This window comes from Helicoverpa zea, chromosome 21 (genome assembly GCF_022581195.2).
Source record: "Helicoverpa zea isolate HzStark_Cry1AcR chromosome 21, ilHelZeax1.1, whole genome shotgun sequence".
Lineage (NCBI taxonomy): Eukaryota > Metazoa > Arthropoda > Insecta > Lepidoptera > Noctuidae > Helicoverpa > Helicoverpa zea.
Genome location: NC_061472.1, coordinates 2,541,811 through 2,560,498, shown reverse-complemented (window position 1 = coordinate 2,560,498; position 18,688 = coordinate 2,541,811).

The following is an 18,688-nucleotide window of genomic DNA, read 5'->3' as shown; positions in this document are numbered from 1 at the left end:
CATGCTTAAGTTGTAAGAAATCATGCTAAGGTTTCAAACGAATGCTAGCGGTAGTAATTCAATCAGTAAGACGAATACGTAATTCATTAAATTAAGTCTACCTATAATATTTTCTAATTATTTAAAATACACCGCGTATTTATTTATTTAACACTATCTTTGCGTAGTGTATTAACCTAACAACAGCGGAATACACAGCGAGCTGTCTGTTTATGCTAATATTATCGCTATCCTCTATTATTCGTATTATATTGTCTGCATAATCTATGAGCCAGTCACAATACAACTGTATTAGTTACACTCAAGATATTCTTGATAGGAGACTTGGTTTTGACCGCGCTTTTACTCGTGGTAAATAGTTGAACCAGTTACGGCAAGGTTCCACAAAAATTGGGTGGTTCTAGTTTTGCCAACATTTTCAAAATGTTTACAGGAAAATTAAGTTTGCCTGAGCAAATGTAACAGAAGAACAATTCGTCTGCAACATCGTTGTACATTTGAATGTCAGGGTTAGGTTCCTCCAAAGTGCTCACTTAAAATATTCGGAGTACTTAAAATAGGTTTATCGTGATTAGTTAAAGACAAATGAGTTTCTTCAATTCACATTACTGTGGTTTTAGATGACACATTAAAAATTGCATTAAGCATATTCTGGTACTAGGGATTCAGTCAAAACACAACGTTTTTCTAGTGTCTTTAAACCTCTAATCTGCGGAAATCCAATTCTACTTTTTAACAACAGACAAACCAATCTTGCAACTTTGATAACAATATAGAATAAAACCCATAATCACTTTCTACAAATAAACTTACTAAAGTAGCAATTTCTATTACATGCCTCAATCGTAAAGTTGTAGAGAACATGGAGTAAATATTAAATGGAGTATCCAATTCAACATAGATCTAATGTTTCATTAACTTCAAAATATAGATATATCTGTCGCTAGCTTAGTAGGGTTGGTAGATTAGTTATTATTGAGATTTGAATTGAAACATTTACTTGCATTATCCGAAACTTTTACAAGGAACTGTAGAGTCGTATAATATGAATTCAAATAGTTGTGTTAACTTATACTTTGCGTGCTACTACTATTGCTTTAGACGTCGATACAATTTTTAAAAAGAATTGGACCCTCAAGTTTTTCACTATTTTTGTTCATTACGAAGAGAAAACAAGATGTTTCACAACCTTATCTATAAGAGCACTCGGAAATAATAATAATAACATCGCATTGATAAATGGTATTAAAACATGAATGATTGCGAAAATAATATATTGACTTTCCCCTTCATTATAAGGTTATTGATGATAAGATTGCAAATGCTTACTACAACTCGATATCTTGAGATTCCTTTCCTACAATCAATCATGACAAGTTATTGTTCACATTACAAGGATATAAAGTATTTCATTTATTCACATAAGTAATACAATTTTGTAAATTTTAACCGACTATAACTGACGTGCGGCACAGTTAATGTAATAAAACTTACAAATGTTTTGAAGTGTAGAAGAATAAAACATGCTGCGCTGATCCCAAATAGGATAAGGATTGGAAGACGACAGTTAAATACACACAAGCTAAGGCCCAAAGCTTCTTGCAACATTACGACGTGCTTTGGTTACTCCATTTACACCACACTCCCTGTCCATATGTAAATAGTAAGAATCGTAGTTTCACAAGGAAACGAATTTCCTCCATTACTTTATTTTCTAGGAACACAATAACGTGTTCCAAGTATTGTATGTCTGTAACGCTTCCTAGTTGCATTAAATGAATGGTTTTTGTTCTATATAGTGATTTTGTAAGTGCTTTCGCTAATATGTCTGATGCCCATCCGGCTGGGTTGTAATTAGGTATGCTTGGCCCCTTTAGCAGAAACTGTTGCATATATTAGATAGTAAGTCCCTTGTGTGAATAGATGTATGAATCACAAGCATATAAAGTCTATAGGTATATCAGTCTATATTATAGACTGAAATCTGAATACTTAAAGTATCCGCACAGTAATTTTTTAGTCGACTGATACTTGGTTTGGGTTCATAAATCAGTATGAAGTTGAATGGAACACACGTAACATACGGTATCAGACCCACGAAAAACTTTGATGACACGATATAATGTAAAAAAAAATGTTTTGTTACTCAATTTCGTGTTTATTCAGTCGTATAATACTTTTATAATATAAGCTCTTATTTACCTTAACTACTTTACCTTCACTTAATTAAAAAAAAAACTATTTAAAATTAACTTATTCCTCTCCCTCACAATCTTGACCTATCTTTCCAAAAATGTCATTTGCACCCAAAAAAAACAACCATCCTTGGAATTCCCTCAAAGCGGCGCGTGCCACGATCTCCCGGAAACGGATACTCATAGATTTAAGAACAAATTCGGGTCGCGCCCTTCCTTGGCGATTGATTCACTACTGATTGATTGAAAGACTGAATTAGTTTAAACTTCGAATTCGGTTTGGGAAACGGATGTGGGACTCTTTATGGAATGGAAGAATTAAGTTTTACGTCTTGTCTTTTTCTCGTAGTGTCAGAATATCATGTTAAAATTGAAGGATGTATCTACGATTTTCACAATTCATCAGTAATCTTTCATTCCCAGCACAAAAAATGTACCTAATAGGTAAACAATTTATTCATTTATTCACTCATTTCATAGCTCAATAGGGCTGATTTAAAACTAAACTTTAACCATCCATAAGTTTAATCTTTTTAAGAATTCGAACGATTGATGAGTTCCCCAAATCATTCAATTTCTGAATTATGTCCTTAATTAATGACCCAAACACTATTTAATCAATAAATGGTACTTTACTTGACACATTTTGTTTATTTACATAGTTATATACTTACATAGATATTTACAACACAAAAAAAAACTATCCTAGTAAAACAATAAAAAAAAATATATACACTATATCTAAAAGGCTTGACACATCAATAAAATATACTTACACTATACAACTGAAAATAAAGCCATAATTACAACGTTTACCTTCGTTAGTTCCCAACACGTGGTTAAACCTCAATGTTTTCATTATTAAGCCACAACAATGGTTTGTTGGAAATGGTTCAGAGTGTAATATAGTGCAGTTTATGCTTTGCTCTTATTGGTTACTTGCATAGAGGTATATACAGTGGCACGCGACTGTCGCGTGCGCATGCGATTGATGGCGTGCTACCGACGCGCGCGCAGGCAATGTGTAAATAGTTATAGTATGGAAGTGTATAGTGGTGATAAAAAAAAATAATGAGAGATGAGTTTTGTTTCATCTTAATTTGACTTCTTAAGGTTTGCTTTTTTATGAAAAAAAGGCTTAAACTTACAAAGATAGCTCTTTTTAAGCATAGAAAGGGTCATCTGAAGGGAGAGTTCTCGTAGCTTCATTATAAGTAAGTAGAGAGCACTGCTCTGGCTCTCTTCCATGTCTTACCATTAAAATCGATCTTCAGTTGTTTTATTACAAATCCCTGTCTTACGATATCATCAAATACAGTCAGTGAGTCAGTGACCACATTCTTGTAAAAAAAAAACTCTTTAATTAGTCTAGTATAAACATCGATATTTTCAGCCCATTATTTCGTCCTGCACTTAGCAGTTACATCACTAGCTCACTACTTTCAAATATAGAACAAGCAAATATGAAAGTGTATGCGTTTCCCCATTCATTCACTCCTTCATTCAGTTCCCCGTTCTTTTAATAGCTTTCATTCATACCGATTACGAATCGATTTATAGTTGGTATGGATTGCGGAGGAAGGAAATATAGCGGAGATGCCGTAAGGAAGGTAGGTCAGGCGCCTTCTTGTAGGTCAAGCAACGTACGGTAGGCGTGATCAGTTACTAGAACTAACGAGACGTTCCCGTTCCTTGAGAAATCAAATTCAATCTGGCAAAGATTGATTAGTGATTTTATTCTGAAAATAATTTGCGGGTTATATTAGAGGCGTGTAAGGACGGTGTTAGTAGATAACGTTCCTCATCCTCCGAAGAACTGGATCTTGATAGATTCTTAATAGATTTTCCGTTGTGACATCTCCGTTAGTCATTTTGGTCTCCGTGGTATTAACTCTCACAAAAGGACTAACTGTCTCTTACAAAAGGATTGTAATAAGGAATTGTCGATGTTGGCCTAATTTTGCATTTAGTCGCACTTTAAAAGACCACCCGACATTTCTTGTAGCTTTAAGCTTGTGGCACATTATAGCAGCACCGCAACAGCACGGCTGCAGCACGGCGTCGCCTCGAATTAAGACTACGGCTAGCTGCCAGCGCGCCAATCACGCGCTGTAAGCTCGCCGTCGGCGCGCCGTCCGCTCGCCGTCGGCGCGCCGTCCACTCGCCGTCGGCGCGCCAGCCGCGAGGTGTAAGCTTGCTGTCACCGCAAACTCAATATTATTTTAAGACGATTATGATTGATGTTATGATTGAACACGACGTAATGACGTTGTTTCGCTGCCGGCTCGGAGTCGGCGCGCAATTAGCACGCCGTCGGCGCGCTGTACGCATGAGGACCGCTCGCTTGCAGCACGCGGGCGGCGAGTCGAGTTGTGTGGAAGCGGCAAGCACGCTGACTGCTCGCCGTTGGCTTTTTCATATTGACATTACGAAATATATTATAATATACACGATTTAATGCTCTAAATTGAATGACAACCTTAATGCTGGTGTGGAGCCGTGCTGTTGCGGTGCCGCTATAATGTGCCATAACCTTTAGACTTTATAGAGACTCAAACATTGCTGCTAAATAAAATTGGTTATTTGAGCGTTAATTTCGAAGAATTTGCATATAATTTGATTATGGTAAAAGGTTTTCATGAAACCCGATAGCCCATAAATGCCATATCGTACATTTATAAAGAAAATCTTAGTAATCACTACATAGTATATAACAAAGTCATTTTTTCTGTCCCTATGTCCCTTTGTACGCTTAAATCTTCAAAACTACGCAACCGATTTTCATGCGGTTTTTTTATCAGATAGAGTGTTTCAAGAGGAAGGTTTATATGTACAAAAACATACATCAAATAGTGGGGAAATACTGTTACGCCGTGCGAAGCCGGAGCGGGCTGCTAGCTATGCCTCAATCTACTATTTTACTTCTTCGACTTTTCTGCAAAAAAAAACATAATGAGGTTTTTTATAATCTGAATATCAAGTTGCCATTATTATATACTAATTAATAAAATAACCACATCTGTCTTAAACCCACAGCATCCCATCATCTTGAACCATTAACCATATAAATCCTTTGAGGGCAAACGGTCGATTTATCATCTCGCATCCCGTTTACATGGAACCGTTCTCAGAGTTTGTAAACACTCTTGTAAACGTCACGCTGATAATAAAGTGCTTGACCATGTAATTGAATGGTGCTGGAGGTCACTAACATAAATCCATAAGGCTTCCCGCCCACTGAGCCACTGTGGAGGTGAATACATAGAAGTGTCAGTATAAACCACCTACGTAACTATATTTAAAAACCTACATATTTTACAACAATTTTGGATATGATATAGAAAGTAGACGAAGAAATTTTTGACTTTCCATGTTATGTTTGATAAGAAAAATAACTACCACCCATTGGCAAACTAAATTACATCGTAAATACTTAAATATCTACGACATAAGATAATACTAAATAGCCTTATCAAATGAAAAAGGCATATCTCACTACAAATGAACAGTCAAACCTCATTCGAGTTGTATTTTTTTAACCGACCTCCCAAAAAGGAGCAACATTTACCATATTACTATGCTTGGTCATCATTTATCATAAAACTTAAACAAACAATTAAAATACAACTTTCCCAACACGGCCAACACTATACCATTTTGGCAGCTCCGCCAACATCTTATCTAATAGAGCAACAAACCGAATCACTATTTGTAGAGTAAATTCACTCTCTAAATCGAGCGGTACGCATTAGATCAACTCGTGCGCAGCTGCTATAGAATAAGAGACACACGACTGCTAGTCAACATAGTGTAAGAAAGATATTAATTTAGTCCGTGTGTTTGGTGTTTTGTATGTTTGGAGATGGGCTGCATAAACAGATAAAGAGAATATGGATGAAAACGCATGGAACGTTTGCATTCTGCTATGCTATGTGTTATGTGCATTATTTTTGGAACACAGTTTTTTACGTGTGTGGAAGAACGAGGTGGAAGACGACCTAAGGCATACCAAAGAAGCTCTGGCGAAAAGACCTGGATACTTTTCTCGCCAATTATCCACAGCATGCTTCCGGTAGAAAAGGATGAAATAGAATGGAAGAGACCTACCTAAGCCCAAACATTGGACAGCACAGGCTAAACGATAAAGAATAAATACGCCGTTTTACCTGTAGGTATGTCCAAAAATCTGATCAAAATTTTATACTGTCAGACTTTCAGACAGGGTTTAAATGTCCACTAGCAGTTTTCCATTACTGATAGGCACATAATTTTGATTAAAAGCAGAAATATAATTATTCTAGTAAAAAACAACATTAAGTTATGAATGAGTGCCATGCTTCTAAAGACTAAAACTCACTTTTTTTTTCTTCTGTGTAAGTTTCTCGAACAATGCCGCTACTCCGGCAGAGCACAGTTGACCTTCTGTTTCCACCGTGTCCCACAAATCACCGTTTTTTCTATTAGTAACCTCGTCCCGCGGGTTTGGCTGCACTTACGCGTTGGATGCGCTTTTATTGTAAACGCTCCTTGTATGAAGTAATCGGTTGATAAGAGCAGTACTATATCTGACCTTATTCTTTGGGATGTTATTTTTTTTGGTCGTCACGCCTATTAAAAAGAGTGTATGGATAAAATTGTTTCAAGAAAATTCTTAGATATTAGCGGCTAAGGCAACCTTTTTTGCAGGATTTGAATCTCTTTCGTTGCTTTAAAAAACGTTATTGGCAGGTTCAAATATGTATATATCATTAAAATAATTTAAAATAAACAAATAAACCACTTTACATTCGTTGTTTATGCTGTAATATCAATGAAAACAAATATAGTCAACGAACATACAAACAATGTTGAACTTTTTACTTATGATGCTACATTCTCTAAACTTAAAGATTATAAGAAAGATAAGCATTTTCCTAGACACCATATCTGGCAATCTATGAAAATTTACATTCTCTTAGAGAAAGTTAGAAACTTATCAAACGTAAAAACTTAAATGGAAATATTTTCGAAGCACATCTATAGTGGATTTCAAATTCTTAGAAACTAGTAAACACCTATTTAACTTTTTTGCAATAAAACCTGTAATTTATAAATTGAGTGAAGATAAAACTAACTTTTTCGATGTTTTGATGACTTTTTCAGACATATCTATTCTATTCCAAAAATGACTTCACAAACAGATAGACAGTACACACAATTCCATAGACATTATGCAGGATGACCGCTACAGACTTATGAACAAACAGACAAGACAGTATAAGTAACTCCGACTAGTTGTTAGTTTATGAGCGAGCTTCAACGTTACTTACTAAGCTAGATACTTGCACTTCCATAGTTTTGAGAATGAGGTCAAATATGGCTTGTTTTACATAACAAGACTTATGTTAATATTTGTGTAGACCTTTCGTACGATTTATTTGATCTTCACTGTAAGTTTACTAAATTCCGTCTCATCAGATCTTGTAGGCTAAGTAAAAGTATGTTTCTAGCAATTAAAATTAGAAACTATAAATTGAGAGGAAGTCTTATAAAACATGCAAGCATGTTTTTTTTATCAGCAAATATTTTTATTTTCATGCAGTTACATAGATTTGCTATAGCTAAATATACTGATGTCTCCAAAAACTTTAGAAAAAAAATGTATTGAGAAGTGTTTTAACTGTCCATATCTCATCTTACTCGTCACATCACTCAATTACATTTTATTACCCATATAAATAACAAAACAAATAATTTCCCAAACCATAACTCACTTCACCGTTTTGTCCCATTTCGTGTAAGATCACTTAAATCGTGCATTGTTTAACCATAGACAGGTCGTACCAAGGAAGAAAGAAAGATGAGCGGAGATGCCATAAGGCAGGTACTTTCTGTGGGCCAAGTAACGTACATATTGCTCGCAGAGCGGATGGCCGATGGGGCCGAAAAGTGCTGGCGTGGAGACCACGGACTAGCAGGCGCAGCGTAGTACATCCACCAACAAGGTGAACAGACGACCTTATAAAGGTCGCCGGAAGACGCTGGATGCAGGTCGCCTCCAACAGGTATCTGTGGAGATTTAAGGGGGAGGCCTATTTTCAGCAGTGGACGTCCTATGGCTGAAATGATGATGATGATGAAGTAACGAACGGAAGGCGTGATCAGTCACTAGAACTCACGAGGCGTTCAGATTCGTTGTCAAATAAAGACGAAGCTATCAAAGATTGGTCTTTATTGATAGGTGATTTGATTTCAAAAAAATGGCCGGGATCCCTAGAAGATGTATGAGGGAGGAGCTAGTAACGTTCCTCCTCCCCGAACACCGGCATTTTGGTGCGCTACTTTCTTAGGTCGTGGTGGCCTAGTGAGTAAAGAACCAACCTCTCGAATATAAGGGTGTGGGTTCGATCCCAGGTCAGGCAAGTACCAATGCAACTTTTCTAAGTTTGTAGGTACGTACTTTCTAAGTATATCTTAGACACCAATGGCTGACAAAGGGTGAAGGAAAACATCTTGAGGAATCCTGGACTATTAAGTCTGAAATCACCAACCCGCATTGAGCAAGCGTAGTGATTAATGCTCAATCCCCTTACATGTGAGAGGAGGCCTGTGCCCAGCAGTGGGACGATAAAAAAGGCTGTAACATAACAACATAACTTTCTTATGAGATTTTATTCGTTATGACACCTCCGCTAGTCATTTCGTACTCCGTGGGTCATACCTACAATCGCCCACGTACTCTACTAATAATAAATCAACAGTACGTCGGTTTCAATAATCCAGTGCGTTATTATTCTAAAACATTGTATTTATGTTCAACACAATACTTCGATTGGAGAAAGTTGGATTATGACTAGGCTTGAGTTACATTTGAGGTGAGTTTTGACATTTAATTTAAACAATTGAAGCTCAGGAGAGTTAAGAATTTAGGTACAGCCGAAGTAAGAGGCGTTTGAAACCTCAATAACAACAATTTTCCAATGTAAATAGGTATATTTCTCGGAAAATTCACTGATTCTCATCTCTTAAGTAAACAATTAATTAATCTTTATATTTTTAGCTCAAGAATTGGTTTCCGCACAGCGACGTCACGTCACATAATGTTCTGTGACTGCAAAAAGTTTGATGAGACCTATTGTTAATAAAAAAAAAGGGGTAAAGTAGTAAATACCTCTAAAGCTATACCTACTTAAGCAATAAAGATTTTTATGTTGCTGGAGTTTTTGTTACTTTTGGTGATGAAAAATGGCTTATCTATTATTTATTTTTTTCTGAACACGCGATTTTTTGTGTAATTCGAAGTATTTTGTTACAATTGTACTGTAATATATTCAAGCCCTTACATTTATTTCAAACAATACTTCGATAGAAACTGCACTTCAGTCACTATTGTTTATAGGACCATGATTTTGATATATTTATGACTTTCTGTCGAGTCTAGGTTTCAAACTGGTATGAACTGGATGACTTGCATTGATTATGAAGATATTCAAGTTGAAGGCATTTGTCATTCTGATAACAACAACGTTGCACTCAAGATAATAAGTCTGGGATTGAATTGATTAGTAATTCTTGTTAACTGTTTTTTTTAGTTATGATTAAAAGGAAAAATGCACTTTATCGGTAGATACTTACAAAATTTACCGGCGCATCACATCCAGGAAGTTTATGAGCCAAGAATGCCATATTCTCAAATTCTCTCTTTTTTTCAGACTGTCAATGACAATAATTTTTATTAACAAACTATGAAGTTGATACACTGATGAGACATTCATTTACATTAAATGCATTGTAATAGAATTAAGTATGTGCAGTTCTTCATGTCTGTAGAAAAATATTGAACATAACTTTATACGTAAGATTTTAGGCATAGCCTAAGGACTTTTCTTAAGTACGAAATAAAAATGTTCATATGGATGAGAAAGAAATTCAAATGTTTATTTTTATCAGAACCTTAACAGACTTTTTTAACCCACCCAACACCCACAAACAACATCCCACCATAAAAAATAAAAAAAAAAAACAAAAGAAAACAAAACACAACAGCATACAGTTTTAATGAAACCCATTAGCTAACGAAAGGCCCATTAGGGCGCCGTGACATGCACTATTGATTCACAGACTCATTGCACTTGATTGATGAACTTAGGTAGGTACTTACAAACTTTCACCGGTACTATGCTTGTATATAGGTAGTTTGTATAGGTGTTTATTTTTGCAGGAATTGATGGACTGTTTTAGGAACGGTTCCTGTTCTAGCTTAAGTAAGGATCATCGTTTGAAAATCTAATTTTTACTACCTTATTCTCTATCTGCCTGCCTTTGTACCTAGTTTCCTAAGCTGCTGAAGTAATGTTGATTAGATAATTTTGATGCTAAAATAGATAGGATGACCGTACCATTACCATCTAAAAGGTAAACTCCAGGACGCAAAAACTGAGAAATGAAATTGTTTTACGCCAAGAACTCAGAAGAACCTTTTTGACAAGTAGGTTAAAAATATTCATACGGCGCTTTGTAATATAGTAAACAATGAATGCCAAAGATGATAGATACTTAATTACCAATATCGAGTCAAGTAAAACATTTCTAACTCATTACAATAATTATTAGACACCTACACTCTATTGTTTGTTTTTAGTAGCGGTTTTGTATATATTATTCATATTGAAATAAAATAGTAACTGGAATTTTAAGAACTAGATATGCTAAGTTATGTTACTGTTTTGTCCTTTCAGGCGAATTTAATTTCGGCAGCCGTAGACGTTTAGTTGCCAAGTATCTAGACATACGGCAGTGTGTCCGCCAAGTTCGAGCAAAAAAAGCGACACACCGGCCGTGGGTTATATTACACGAACCATTTCGGGCCAAATTCGACCCCCTGTAACTCAAAATCTATTTTATTTACGCATATCAAATTTCTAGTATCTGTTGAGACCCCCTCACTTATCTAAAATACAAAATTTCATTAATATACCTATTGTAGGTCTCGAGATATTGACGTCAGAAAATCGCTGTTTTTACTATACACTCACTGACTGACTGATTCACTGACTCACTCATCAAAAACCTAGACCACTTCCAATGGTCGTATTGACTTGAAATTTGGCATGGATGTAGGTCTTTATGTCAAGGTAAAGGGAAAAATCTGAAAATGGCCAAGTGTGAGTCGGTTTCAAAATAATGAAGGTGTTTTATACCCGGTGTAAAATAACCCTAAGGAACTAAAACGAACTAAATTTATCTATATTTATACATATAATATATCTTCGAATGGTACAAAGGTTTGTATTTAGTCAAAGTAAAGTAAAAATCTGAAAACGGCCAAGTGTGAATCACTTTCGAAAATAACGAATGTGTAACTTTGATCCACGAACATAATATATCATAACATGTCATGTCAGTCAGTTGGTAAATCTAGTCCATTTAGTTAATCTAGTTCATTTCTTCATTAACTAACTTCATCATAAAGAAAAAAATAAAATAAACAACCTTACAAAAATAAATGAAATCCCACCCAAAACAAAAATGTGAAAGACTGCCAAGTTCGATAATATGGGAATGCTTCGCCTATAAAAGAAAGTGAGATCTGAATAAGTACCAAGTTCCATACACATACCTCAGTTAAAAATAGTTACTTTTTAATGATGTTACTTGGCAAGTTTTAATAGAAAATTAAATACTTGATTCATTGCGTTTAGTAGGTTTATAACAAGGTGTATGAAAACTTGCCAAGTACCATAATTAAAAAGTAACTATTTTTAACTGAGGTATGTGTATGGAACTTGGTACTTATTCAGATCTCACTTTCTTTTATAGGCGAAGCATTCCCATATTATCGAACTTGGCAGTCTTTCACAATTTGTTTTGGGTGGGATACCTTACTACACATCCTGCATATTGTCTGTATTGGAAGTATACAAATAAGGATTGTTAACAGTTTTATTGATGTTTGAACTGAAGCCTTTTCAATAGACATACAAAACAGTCGTTCATATTACATAAGATACAAAACTAAAAATGTCTTTTACGTAAGCCCAATTTAACTTCATTTCTCATACACTTCAATAGAGCGAGTACTAGATAAATATATGTTGTTCTTTTTAAAGTCCATAACAGACAACCTTTTCCGTCACCTGTATTTTTTAAAGCCCAGCAATAATTGGTCAGTCATTGCTTCACACCAATTTGTAGTGGCCACTAGTTACCGTCACTATATAATCAATTGTTATAAATAACAGAGTAACTAATGACTTCCTACGCGTCTGTATGTCTGTCACAACGTATCGACCATTGGGTGGTAACGTGTTGTGGAAGCGGCTTCCGTTTGATGGGTTAATTTGTCTATATATCTATTACTAGCTTCACCAGCGTCCCAGATGGTGACAAAAACTGTCTTATGTCCTTCTGCCGGGTCTAAGCTACCTCTTATTTTCGGCTTAAATGGTTCAGCTATTATATATCTATTATAAAAAAGTGGAAGGGTTTTATTCTTTGTTCGCGTTTAATGGGCTCCAAATCTATTAAACCGATTAATTTAACACAAGTCATAGACCCCTTGCCGTATTTTCCGCTGGGCCTTAATCTTAAAAGGACGATAAAACAACAAAAGATAAGTGTAAAACCGATGAACTTGAGCACTTTTACTTATCAAAAGATGAAGAATGTGATGATTCCATATATTTCACAACAAGTGTGCTGTCATTTGGCTTCGATATCAGACATATCACCTGATTGCGAAATTTTATTTACTTAATCATTAATTTAAAACGTCAATAAAACATTTCATCTATACTAAAAATAAAACACATTAACCCTCTCCACACTAACCGAACCAAGCAGGACATCATTAACCATCTTCAAAAAAAAAAAAAAAGAAAGAAAAAGAAAGCAACGCCACAAATTCTAAATGTGGACACTTTTGAAAAAAACGTCGCCATGTAACGGTTAAGGATGCGCACGCGTCTCTAACTCAAACCATCGCTTTTTAACAATTAATCGTTTCCTCTCGGACTTCCTCGGAGGGAAATATATTTAAATTTAGAATAGATGTAAAGGAAATGTCTGATCGCTATTGGATGGTATAAAAATGTTCGCACGTCACATTTCTTGTAGGTTATGGGATTTTTGGTGGATCAAGGATGCTCATGAGCTGGATGCGAGAAGCCGAAAATCGATCTCAGTGGCGTGCACTTGGAGAGGCCTATGTCCAGCAGTGCACTGCGATAGGCTGATGATGATGAAGGATGCTCATTGTTTTGTAACTGGCTTGGGTTAATCCATACATTACCTACGTAGGTACTTATTTGACAGAACTTAAATTGCAATCGGTCTCGTCCAATGAAGATCAGGGGCCCGATTCTCCTAAGTTAATAATGTCAAAATTGAATCGCAATATGATCGCAATATCAGTTTCAACCATACCGGGCATTCTGCTATTAATATAAAACCAATCCGATTGGTTTGCGATTGGTCTGCTATTTTGATGATTTTGGTCTATACGGTAGTTTGCTCTACAATCATATTGCAATCGTAAGTAATTTGCAGACAATGTGATTCATTATTGAATGACAGAAAAGGATACAAACGTTTATTTAAAAGAAAAAATAGCGGAATGCCACATACGCTTCAATCATAATTGAGTCGTGATTGGATCTCAGTCGAATGTGAATCGTATGTCGCTTAAGTAAAATTAGGAGAATCGGGCCCCAGTTATCCATGCAATTGATATAGTTCACAGGCGTACGAGCAGACTCTGAAACAATTTATTCGATCGATGTAACGGTATCCAAGACTGTATATCACCACCAACTTCCAGACTCTGGGCTGCTTTGCGAAAATTTCTTAAAAACTACCCAGAGACTTAAAATCACCCGACCCATCCATCGAACCTGAGACCTGTGCATGGCAGTCACATTTGCCATTACTAAACCATAATATTGATAACAGTAAAATAAAGACCCGCAATCTATTTGCAGCACACTTATAAAATTGCATAACTTGCAAGATAGCATAAGCAGTTTGCATTCAAGTCGTGTTTCTACTATCAATCACTATCAGTTTGGCTCGACCTTGATTAACGATGTCGGTCGATGCATTGTTTAAACAACAATTGCATATAATGTATAACTATGTGTGTATAAGTCATAAGTAGATAGTGTGTTGACAGGTGTGTTCGAAAGTTGGTTTGATTGAGACATGGGTTGTGTTCTGAAGTTGATGCTTTGCGCATGTATGAAAGTGTTTTGTTAATACATTTTTACTTTTGCTAGCTTCAGAGTGGCATAATTATTTGATGACCTCTTAAGTATCTCTTCCTTAAAGTTTTACCAGCATTCTGAGGTAATTGTTAGCGCAATAAAATTAAAAGTGACCTATAGCTTTCTTCGATAGATGGGCTATCTAACACTGATATAATTGGATATATGTACACACTCTCAAACTTTCGCCTTTATAATATTAGTGTTATAACCCTTCATAGGTTAAGGCAAAGGTCTTATGGAGAACCAGCAAATCGTTCTTTCCAAAACTTTATGCTGATGCTGAATTACTCCGAATTAACTAAGCACTTTACAAAGGGTTAAAAACATTCCAGTGTCTAATCTCCTCTGCTAATTGTCGTTTTATGAACCCGTCAATAGTGAGGTAAACAGCAGATATCGGGCAAGCTTATTTTAGTTCACTATGAGGAAGGGAGGCACGGACGTGGATGTAGTCCGACCTACTAGGGTGACAGCCCTCAAAATTACCACAATGTCATAATATGTACATAGAATTGTTGCAGCTAAATCAAAATGCTCAAAAATTTTTACACTTTAGAAAGATTTGCCAACAACCTACAGACAAACTACAAAAACTAAAACGGCCGTTGAGCACTGGTCAAAAAAAGTGTGGCTGCAAAACGGACCTTATTTCAACGTCATGATCTGAATTTTTTTAGACAAGTGTTCAACAGACGCTTAAGTTTCTGTGGTACGACGGCTAGTGTCTAATCTCCTCTGCTAATTGTCGTCTTATAAACCCGTCAACTGTGAGGTAAACAGTAGATATCGGCCGAGCTTATTTTAGTTCACTATGAGGAAGGGAGGCACGGACGTGGATGTAGGTCGGAACTAGGGCTGTCAGGGGTTATGGGTTTTGATGATGGGTTATGGTGGATTTCAGTGGGTTATATGTTGTTGACAGGAAAGCTTACACATAGCAAACTTTGATTTTAATGATTGGTGAAAGCATTTACATTTTGAAGTCGTGGTGGCCTAGTGGGCAAAGAACCAACCTCTCGAGTATGAGGGCGTAGGTTCGATTCCAGGTCAGGCAAGTACCAATGCAACTTTTCTAAGTTTGTATGTACTTTCTAAGTATATCTTAGACACCAATGACTGTGTTTCGGATGGCACGTTAAACTGTAGGTCCCGGCTGTCATTGAACATCCTTGGCAGTCGTTACGGGTAGTCAGAAGCCAGTAAGTCTGACACCAGTCTAACCAAGGGGTATCGGGTTGCCCGGGTAACTGGGTTGAGGAGGTCAGATAGGCAGTCGCTTCTTGTAAAGCACTGGTACTCAGCTGAATCCGGTTAGACTGGAAGCCGACCCCAACATAGTTGGGAAAAGGCTCGGAGGATGATGATGAAAGCATTTACAGTAAATTATACCTTTTAAATTTTAGTTGTGTGCTTAGTTGGAAGTAACTGATCAATTTTATTTGTATTCAAGTTTTTACTAAGAAATCGTTATCACGTAGGTCTTTTTTACGGAACAGCATATTATTTTACTGAAATGTTGTTACAATAACATTTGGGAAAAACGAAGCTTTAATGCTTCGTGCAAGCGCAGTAGTTTTTTGATCCCTACATTTATAAAGACTGAAGGCACTAGTGCCTAACTTCAGAGTAGCAATATTATTTGACCAGGGGCCCGATTCTCCTAATTTTACTTAAGCGGCATTCGATTCACATTCGACTGCGATCCAATCACGACTCGATTACGATTGAAGCGTATGTGGCATTCCGCTATTTTTTCTTTGAAATAAACGTTTTTATCCTTTTCTGTCATTCAATAATGAATCATTTTGTCTGCAAATGATTTACGATTGCAATATGATTGTAGAACAAACTAACGTTTAGACCAAAATCACCAAAACAGCAGACCAATCGCAAACCAATCGAATATCGTTGGAATGCGATTGGTCTTATATTAGTAGCAGAATGCCCGATATGGTTAAAACTACTATTGCGATCATATTGCGATTCGATTTCTATTCAATTTTGACATTATTAACTTAGGAGAATCGGGCCCCAGAGCTGTACCAAAACCTAACCCTACTATAACAAGCAAATCTAATATTACATACATTCACCTGCCTTTCATCACACAACTGTGACAAAGTTTTATACGAGCTTTTAACGTCTTACGTAGTTAGGTGACACCTTTAGGTGACACTTATCCTAAATATGTCGTTTTATCTCAGGCCTGAATACCTTGTGGGTTACGACCACGGGCGGTTTAGACACGGGACGTAAGTATTATGCAATTTTCTTTGAGAACATCTTTAGAGAATATACATAAGCTTTTCTTTATATAAAAATTAGGTAATCTACTTAATCTCACCTACTTATATGAAAAAATGCAAAGAAAAGGTGATAATAGAAAATCAGTCAATTTTTCAGCTATGTATATTTCATACTTATAGGATGACGGATGACAATTTCCATTACCTTTAGTTTTGCGATATTCTAAACCTAAATAAGTAATGAAACATAATTTAAAATACCTTCAACAGTTATTTTGGTCAATGAACCAAGACACATAATAAACACAGAATGAACCAAAATACGGATTTTTTTAATCTTAATTTTTAAAACTGTACTTACAATGTAATTTAGCGTCCCATTCATTGAATACCCCAATAAATCCTTGTAACAAGGCAATAAAATAAAAAAACCAGAGACAACAAGCCGTTTATAATAATGCCTTGTTTGATATTTGGGTCAGTGATGCTCTCATCTTGTCGATGGTCCGACCCTTGCAAAAAATGTAGCTGTAATTATGTATTGCAAGGATGATTAATTTGTTGTGTATGTTTGTCATCACTGAAATTGATTTGAAATTGGCTTTTGAGATGAAGTTACTCTGATGTCCAACACCACTTGATAATTAGTTTGAAACTCACTCGCTTCCCACTAACTATCTTACTTACCTACACAATTAAAACTATTCAGCGGATTTTGATGCGGCTTTTCTAAATTGATAGTGTGTGTGGTGTGATTCAAGAGAAAGGTTTTGATATTAGTTGCAAAAGTCTTGCATTCGTATTTTACAGGTAAGACCTACCTATAAATTAACGTAGACATCGTCGCAGGCAACCACTAGTTAAACAAAAAGGAATTAAAAACTTCTTGCTGTATCAGAATTCAAGCCTGCAATTTCCTGCCATAAAATATGTTGACAATTAATTACATTATTCTGTCGGAAATTAATCGATGTGAAAATAAATTATGTTTTTTGGCAATATAATAAAATTGAATAACGGTTTTCTTTTGTATCGGTTTTGGTAATTTTATTTTTTATTTTCCACGAGTGTTTTAGGTATTATTCCCGTGTTTTATAGAATTATTTATTTTAGAGTAAGTGTAGATTTATCATTTTTGGAGCCTTCATGAAATGAGAACCAGCTACAATCGGTTGAAAAAAAGAAAAATTTCGCTTTAACAATCTGAATTAGAAAATTGTCTGACTGCATATCTATGATTCCAGATAGGTATAAAATCCTTCGAATTCGACGCGTTATTTTTTCAATTCAATATTCTGCCATAAGTTTTTAATAATGCGACTTTATTAACATGTTAAAAACCTAAATAATAAAATGCAAAGTGATCTGTACAACTGCTACAAGAGCTCTTCACTTCTTAGAAGCAAGGACAAGACAATTGCATTCCATTAAGACGATTAGATGCCAATTGATTGGTAAGTCTCGGGTATACTTGTTTTAGGTAGTTTGTATGTTTGTATATTGGTTTAGTCTAAAGTTGCTTTCCTTTTAGAATAAATTCTTCTACATCCTCTGATACTTGTTAGATACTTCTTTAATATTCTACTATTTTTCAGTGTTTCTACAAATGCTTTATTTTGTCACTTTCATGTCAGATTTCGGTAAAGAATCTATCTTTTTAATTTCGCATGCTGAAAAAACTTCAGACCGAAAGTGTCCGCAGATGTAATTTTCTTTTCAGCTCATACTAAAAAATCTATATAAAATCACGCCTTTATATCATGAAAAAATAAACATTAAAGGAATTTAACTAAAAAATATTGTTCTTGCGCTGAAATCGCCTAACAGACAATTAATTTATAATCAAAATGTATAAACTTCATACTACTGTGGGTAATTATTGACTTTAGATCAGAAAAGTTATATTTTGAGAAATGTACTTACGTCCTTTTAAACTACAAAGATACAACAACCCACATTGTATCTAAACCCAATACTAACAAACTTACATAACAATAAAACAACA